The sequence below is a fragment of the Lampetra fluviatilis genome, chromosome 2 (genome assembly GCF_964198595.1).
Source record: "Lampetra fluviatilis chromosome 2, kcLamFluv1.1, whole genome shotgun sequence".
NCBI classification, from domain to species: domain Eukaryota; kingdom Metazoa; phylum Chordata; class Hyperoartia; order Petromyzontiformes; family Petromyzontidae; genus Lampetra; species Lampetra fluviatilis.
In genome coordinates, this window is record NC_136276.1 from 15,235,022 (window position 1) to 15,242,880 (window position 7,859).

Consider the following 7,859-nt stretch of genomic DNA (forward strand, 5'->3'; position numbering starts at 1 on the left):
CAACACAAGCTTCCGTCTTTAGGTGAAGACTTGTGTTGCCTCCGAAACGTGATTTTTATTGTTTTATTTTTATTAATTTTACCTACGTGACTTTACCGAAAGAACTAAGAGTATGAATCCTTGCAGTCACGAAAGCTTCAAATCTAGAATAAATATGTATGGTATGTTGAACTTATTTCGCATCGTACGTAGCCAATAGTGCTGATCGGCTACTGGACGGGGTAGCGTTTTGTTGTGGCTCCCCAAGTCGTTTAGTAAACACTTATTGTTCAAGAGCCGTTTACTGTTTTTTATTTGCTTATTTCAGAATCCGAGTATTTATACTGGACAAATCCGATGAGTTATTATTTGTTATGCGTTAATTGTGTGTTGACCGACCCTCTGTGTTGTATTACATTACATTTCGATATTTTACTAGGTTATTTAATTTTAGTGTGTCCTTCTGATTTTCAGGCTTGCTTGCCGTGCCATCGCATTCGCAGCACCACGTCTGTTGACCACTCATTGATATGCTAATTTTTTCTCTAACCCTCCTCCCTCTCTCTGCCTCCGCCCCCCCCCTCTGTCTATTTAAGGCCACCCCACAGAGACGATCACCCCTCTCTGTTACCTGTGTTGCTCTCGCTATTTATCTTGGTGATATCTGTCTGCTAATATGTCTGTCTATAGTTTTCTGGTTAGATTTTATGTCGCTATTTCATTATACCTGATGATGATTGCTTGTGTTGCAATCGAAACGTCGTATGCTATTTAATTTAATTTATTATTTTATCTTTAGACGTGACTTAACCGAAAGAAACAAATAATAATTCCTGCAGTCACGAAAGTTCTAAAATTAAGATTAAATCCGATGAGCTATAAAGCTCTTTTTCACAGATGTCCAGTATTTATCGTCACGTGAGGCCACCCCCAGTGTGTAATCACATTAAACAACTCGATTAGTAAGGTATGCTGCAGGAAAAAGTACAAAAATAATAGACAATACCAGTGCCCAACTGGACACAATTAAAATTTACGTAGAAATGTGTGCGGAACTGATCTGATTTCGTGTAATCATTACAGCTTCGATTAATTGTTAATATGGTTTACTGTACAGGACTATGAACATGGTCAGCCCATTGTTTTATTAAATCGTTGATGAGGGCCTCCTACCATTATGTGATTTTGTTAAAAGGCACGTTATTATTATACTACCACTAAATACGAGCCGATAGTATATTTGCTATTATTAATGCAATCATTATTGATATATATATGACTGTTTTTGTGTTTTGGCTTTTTGCACTCAACCGCATTGGGCCTAGAATGATTTATGTGCCATGTTTGTTTAGCTTTGTGCCGTGAAGGTGATCTGGAAGGCATGGTACAACACGTCCTCTCAAACCTGGAGCAGGCTGAGGAGCTACAAACGGCAATCGTTGCAAGACTCTGCAATATCCTGCAGCCTGTGAGTGTTTACATATACGTGGTGGATTTTGTTTTTCAGTAACTGGACCGCCTAGTAAACATCTCCATTGCATGAGCTTTTAGCGTGTTGTAATACTGTCGTACAATTTCGCAGTTAAATTTGCTGCAATACTGAACATGACGGCCTACGTTATACACGATGTATATCAGGGTTCATATTCTTAGGTTTTTTCGGTAAAGTCACGTAGGTAAAAAATTAAAATTATTGAAAGTAAAATAAAATTAAAATCACGACGTTTCGGAGGCAAAACAAGCTTCCGTGTGTTGCCTCCGAAACGTCGTGATTTTTATTTTATTTTACTTTTATTAATTTTAATTTTTTACCTACGTGACTTTACCGAAAAAACCTAAGAATATGAATCCTTGCAGTCACGAAAGCTTCAAATCTAGAATATATCAGGGTTCTTAAGCTGGCAGAGTACGGGACATATTTTAACTTTGAAGGCTCTTCGAGTGGCCTGCTGTGAGACATGATTATTGAGATGAAAGGAAGGTAAACCAGCGATGAAGAGACCTGGAGTCGAGAGGGTACAGTATGTAGGAGTGCAGTGGTTCCCAACCTCAAATCAAGCCCACTGGTCCTTGTGCCATCCTCCCAGCCGCCAAAACAACTTGGGTTACTCAGGCCACATGACAGGGAGACGTTACGTGTCCACATCTATAGTCATCAATGCGAGGTTAGTAAGGCTTATTTGATGTTGTGTATTAGTGTGTGTTTTGTCACAGCAGCATGGCTCCGACAATCACCGTGAACATGCGAAATGTGTCTTGCACGGAACGGTCATGTGAATAGGATGCATCCTAAACATAAAAATTAGCACACACAAAAGTACGTAGACAATCATGAACAGCTTCATTCCTCCATTTGTAATTTCACTGAGAGGCAGAAAGAATGTGGACCAGAGAGCAAAGGCAATTCAGAGGCTTGGGCAGAACCTGTTGCTAAAAGGGATGATGACCGGTGGTTGAAACAAATGACAGTAGTGGCATTAAAAGGATGTAACATGCCCTTGGTGATGTCAAGCAATGAAATCAGCTCCTGTGCATGAGCTAGGTGTGCCGCAGTGCAGATATGGTAATTATGAATATTGCTCATGGTGTGGTACATACAATCAATGTTAGGACTGCTAGGAAGGAAAGTGTAGTTTCTTCATAGTGAATCCAAACCACCCTCAACTGCGGAAAGCCCAGAGCCAAAGTCATATTTTTTTGTGAATGATCTCACTTAATCTATGCCAAAACAAATTAGCCAGTGCCATCATTTGATGATGTTGACACTGCACACTATTCAGGCGATGATGCATTTTCACCTTTGAACCTTGACCATGTAGAATTATTCTGGAAAGTTGAGAACCATGGCTCTTGTGCCAAGAAAACATTTTTGCTTGTGGTCATTAGAGATTAATGTTTTTCAGTACAATACGTTTGTTTTACGTAACTATTTTGTAGGTGATGGACGAAGTTTCTCTGCCAATGAAGGAACTTTTCCGCTTCAGGCAACAGTATCCTGCTATAATTCAGAATTTGCAGAGAAGCTCTGAAATATTCAAGCAGATTTTGAAGTGGCTTGATGGACAAACGGGTAAGAACTTGACGCAATTCACACCCCAAATGGATTTATGCACCCCATTACCAAAGTTAACTAAGAGTCGTATCCCTTTTAGCCTAAAACTTGTCCACGCACACATTGGCACTAAGAGTAATGAAGCTCTTGCAAATTATGAACATGATATGCTTATATTCTTGGTTCTTTCGGTAAAGTCACGGAGAAGGGACATAATAGAAATATTTAAATTTTTTATTGGTGTGGATTCACACCTGTGATGATTGCTTGTGTTGCTGTCGAAGCGTCGTGAGAATTTGTATTGTTTAATATTTTTTTTATTTCTCTTCTACGTGACTTTACCGAAAGAATCAAGAATATGAATCCCTGCAGTCACGAAAGCTTTAAATCAAAATGATATGCTTGTATCAATAGTTTTTCATTTTGTGTTGGAGCTGTTTGTATTTAGTGTGTGTATGCACATGTGCAACATTTGTGGGTATGTGCAGTCTACGTGTGGTGCTCGTGACTCATCTGCATGATTTGTGTTTTTACTGAATTTTATATCTGCAGAAGGAATTGGTGCATCCAACCCTGTGAAAAAGAAACCTCATAAAGCATTATCCCTTAAGACTGCAAATCAGTGCAATGAACATTCAAATGTTTTGATCGAGAGCAATTCATCTTCAGATAGCGTAGAGTGTACAGTTTCTGATTATTGCGAGATTTGGGATGATTATGTAATTTGCAAGACAATTTCATCAAAAGGGAAACATGATATTTGTCCTCAAAGTTATGTTAAAAACAGTGATGCAAATTGTGGTGAAAGAGGCTTTGCGACAGGCTCATCCTCAAGGGAAATGGTGTTCAATGATGAGAATGGCTCTATGGGATTTCAGAGTGTTTCAGGATTGGATTCCTGCAAACGAAATGCAGTTCAACATAACAGCAGTGATCGGTACACAAGTGAAATGGTGAAGCATCAAAGCATCGAAAGCAACATTGACAGCAGTGTCACTAGCGAATGTTTTGGCAATGCTGCGGCCAGCATGGACAAATTGGATCTGGACAGGCCAGGTGTTATATGGGAAGAAAGGTCATTGCTTTCCAACACTCAACACAGAGCAGAAATCCAGCCTCTTCTCCTAAAGGATGAGTTCGAGATGGAGGTCACGGTGTGCTACCTCGTGAACCCATCCTTCTTCTACATCCAGCCCTGTGGATCCCAACTCTACCAGATGATGGAAGCCTTCAAGTGCGTGCAATTTTCAGCATTTCTACCCATAAACTGAATGGTGTAGCACCTCTTGTGGCTGCAGCGGTCACATTAACCCATTGTATGTAACCTAGGGGAAAAAAAGACATTGATTAATTATTATAAGTCCAATGCGATGCATGTATCGCGAGTTAAATTATGTTAATTCATTGTTATTGTTTCACCCCCTGTAAATCCATTTCATAGAGACAAATCTTTTACCATATAATTAGTATTTTCCCCTCATAGCAATGCAGAACACAAGACATTTATATAGTGATGATTTGTAACTTAGTTTAATTGTGGGTGGAGCATGAGTGAGGCTACGTTGAAAGCAGTCTCACAGTCTCACTGTTGTAAAAGCAGTTAAATGAAGGAGACGATAAACTAGCCTAGTTTATTACTGTAAAGACCACTTTTTACCCCTGTTTCTGTTGGCAGGTTACACATTTGTAAACATTCTTCCAAAAATAGAAACAGTTTATAATATAACATTCCAGATCTTGTTTTCTACTGTGCAAATATTCTGGGATTGTTGAAGTAAATAATGATGGTTTTGAAGTAAATAATGATGGGATAAGTATTTAACCTATACCATTTCAAACATTTTGCGAGATGTATTTGTGAAATATATAATCTAACGACAGTGGTTTAGATGTGTACTTCGCTAATATACGACTCATTTCAGTTTAATTACTCCAAAAGGAAATTCGTACCTCCTGTCTGCTCTGAGTGGGCGAGTCTATTGTTCAACTGACCTTGAATTCCTTGTGTACAAACACAGATGCACAAAAACACATACATATATACATGCAAGCAGACAATCACACAGCCAATCGTATAACTGGTTAGTAGATGCATGAGCGGATGGAAAAATGTACATTTCCTCTCTAATGGATATTTAGTAACAATTTTGTAATGCACAAGTGTTTAGTGTTTCCTGTTGTATTTTCTGTAACTTATTAAGCATGTTGTAAAAGTGCAAATGTATTGCGGAATTATTTACTATTATAGGATTTACAAGGTCATGAAGATATTGATGTACATGTGTGTGTTTTGTTAGTTGGGAAATCCAGCAGAATGAACACCTTGGAGGGGGCATCTACCCATCTGTCGGGTTGTACGTTTTGGCAAAATACTCCGAAGATGACTATTGGTACAGGGCTCGCATCATGAGCGTGACTGACATGCAGAACGTCTCTGTGTTGGGTAAGGCGACGAGTGTCATCCTTTGTTGATGGGTAAAATTTTGTGATTTTATTTTAAGTCTGGCAAGGTGGTTCTCATGAGAAATGGGGTCCCTGCTACAAGTAGAATTTGCAGCGGTGGCGAGGGCCACTAGCCGACACCACCAACACTGCACTTCGCTTGAGCGGAGAACTATTTTGAGAGGAAACATTTTTTGATGTTGGCGAAATGTTGGAAGTGTGATTCACGGTTCATTAAAGTGTTTTAATTGATTGTGAATGTGGCTAACCTAATGCTATGATTAATACTCTTACTCTTTGGTCTTTCGGTAAAGTCACGTAGATAGAAAAATACAAAATCACAACGTTTCGATGGCAACACGAGCAAATCGTCTTGAGGTGAAAAAATACAGCAGGCGAACTGCTGAGGCAGGAGAAATATGATTAATGTTTAATAACGGTTAGTAATTTTCACCAAGCAGTACGTCAGTTCAGTCTTTATGAATCAGAATATTCCTGGAGGAATCCAATGAGCTCTGAAGCTCTCTTTCACATATTCTTAGGTATTTTCGGTAAAGTCATGTAGGTAAAAAATTAAAATGAATAAAATAAAATAAAAATCACGACGTTTCGGAGGCGCAACACAAGCTTCCGTCTTCAGGTGGAACAGTCACAGTACGATAGCTGTATCAAGTGAGAGAAATTCCAAGAAAAACCGTATTTTTATATATATATACTGGTTGAGGGTGGGAGGAGCCAAGGTAGGCCCTGAATATTATTTTTGTGAGGTTCGGTGCGGCTGAAGCACGCTGTTAGGAATTAACCTTTGTTGTGTAAACTAGGTGCGGATGATGTGAAGGTGCGTGTAAAAGGGTCTGAGCCTTTTTTTGTTATGTAGAGATGATGCGGCTGAAATCACTGCCAGGAAATTAGTCTTTGTTGTGTAGAATGGTTGACTGAGCCTACATGTCCAGTAGGTGCAGGTCAGAAAGTCGCAGGAGAAAACTACGAAAACCGATAGCGCAAAATATAGGAAAGATAAGTCACAAAAAATTAAAACAAGTGCCGTAGTAATTTTTGTTTGTATGTTTAACTTAGTTCAGACTACGTAGCCAACCGTGCTAATTGGAGGTGTGAGGTGCAGCCCATTGGTCTCTCCGTGCCGTGTGGGTCATGGGAGTTAATGGGGGGGGGGGCACTTCATGCTGGTCAGTGGGATGGTGAATGTGAGGAGCACAGAAACAGTACAACTGCATTTGGCTGTACTCCCTCTGCTGTCGCAGCTTTAAGTATGATGTGAGCAGATTGAAGGATAGTACTTGGTTTAATAACGGCTTGTGTAAAATCAAGAAAGTGAAAAAAACCTTAACTGTCCAGGATCTTAAGAATTCATAGTAAACTTGCTTTGTAAATCAAACATGGCGCATTGTAATTGAGAAACCATACTGAAGAATAAACATTTGATTTTTGTCTCTTTCCACGCAAGATATACACCCGCTGAATTTGGAGAAGCTGATGGTGCATGTGCTGTTTGTCGACTACGGGAATCGTGAGCGTTTGCCAGTGTCGAGGATTCGCCACCTCAAGTCCGAGTTCTGCCAGCTGCCACAGCAATCCATCCGTGTGTCTCTAGCCTACGTACGTTATTTATACACTTCTTTACCCAGGAAAGCCTAACTTAAGTTGCACGCCTATTTTCAGGATGGTCTTGCTATTTTGTCTCGGTCGGGGAAAGAAATCTGCTATGCAATTAAGTAATTTGCAATTCATTTTTCAAATGTTGGACCATGACACCGACACACAATCATTTACTTTTATAATAATGTCAAGGGATCTTTAACGGCCACAGTATGAATCATTGAATTGCGAACCTCTCTGCGAGTGGTGAAGGGGCATGTGTCTTGGATGCCCGATTTGTCTAGTCCCCTCACCTGGTGCCTTGTAGGATGGTTTTAGATAGTTTTCCGGATCTATTGATATTGCCAAAGGACTGCAATTTTCTTTGTATAATGGTAGCTGAAAGTTGTTAAGCGTGCTGTCAATGGGATTCGTAGTAACTTTCAAAAGCTGTTCTTTTCAGTAGCCTAATTCATATCATCCGCGGCATGCATTTCTTTACGATTCGAGTATATTAAAGTGGCTTCTGTGTTTTCTCTACAGGTGTCTCCAGTAGAAGAGGTGATGTGGACAAAGTCACAGATAACCTGGTTTGCTGAGCAAGTGGAAAATAAGACCTTTCATGCTCTCCTCCATCACAGCGAAGGACGTACCTCTGTCGAACTCTATACTGCGCCCAAGGTGAACGGGAAGTACAAGTGAGTTGGTGTCAGTCAGCTTTGGGCATTACTGGTGTCATCTGAAAATAATCTTGTGGCATATTGCGCAAGTCGTTATTGTTTGTATATTG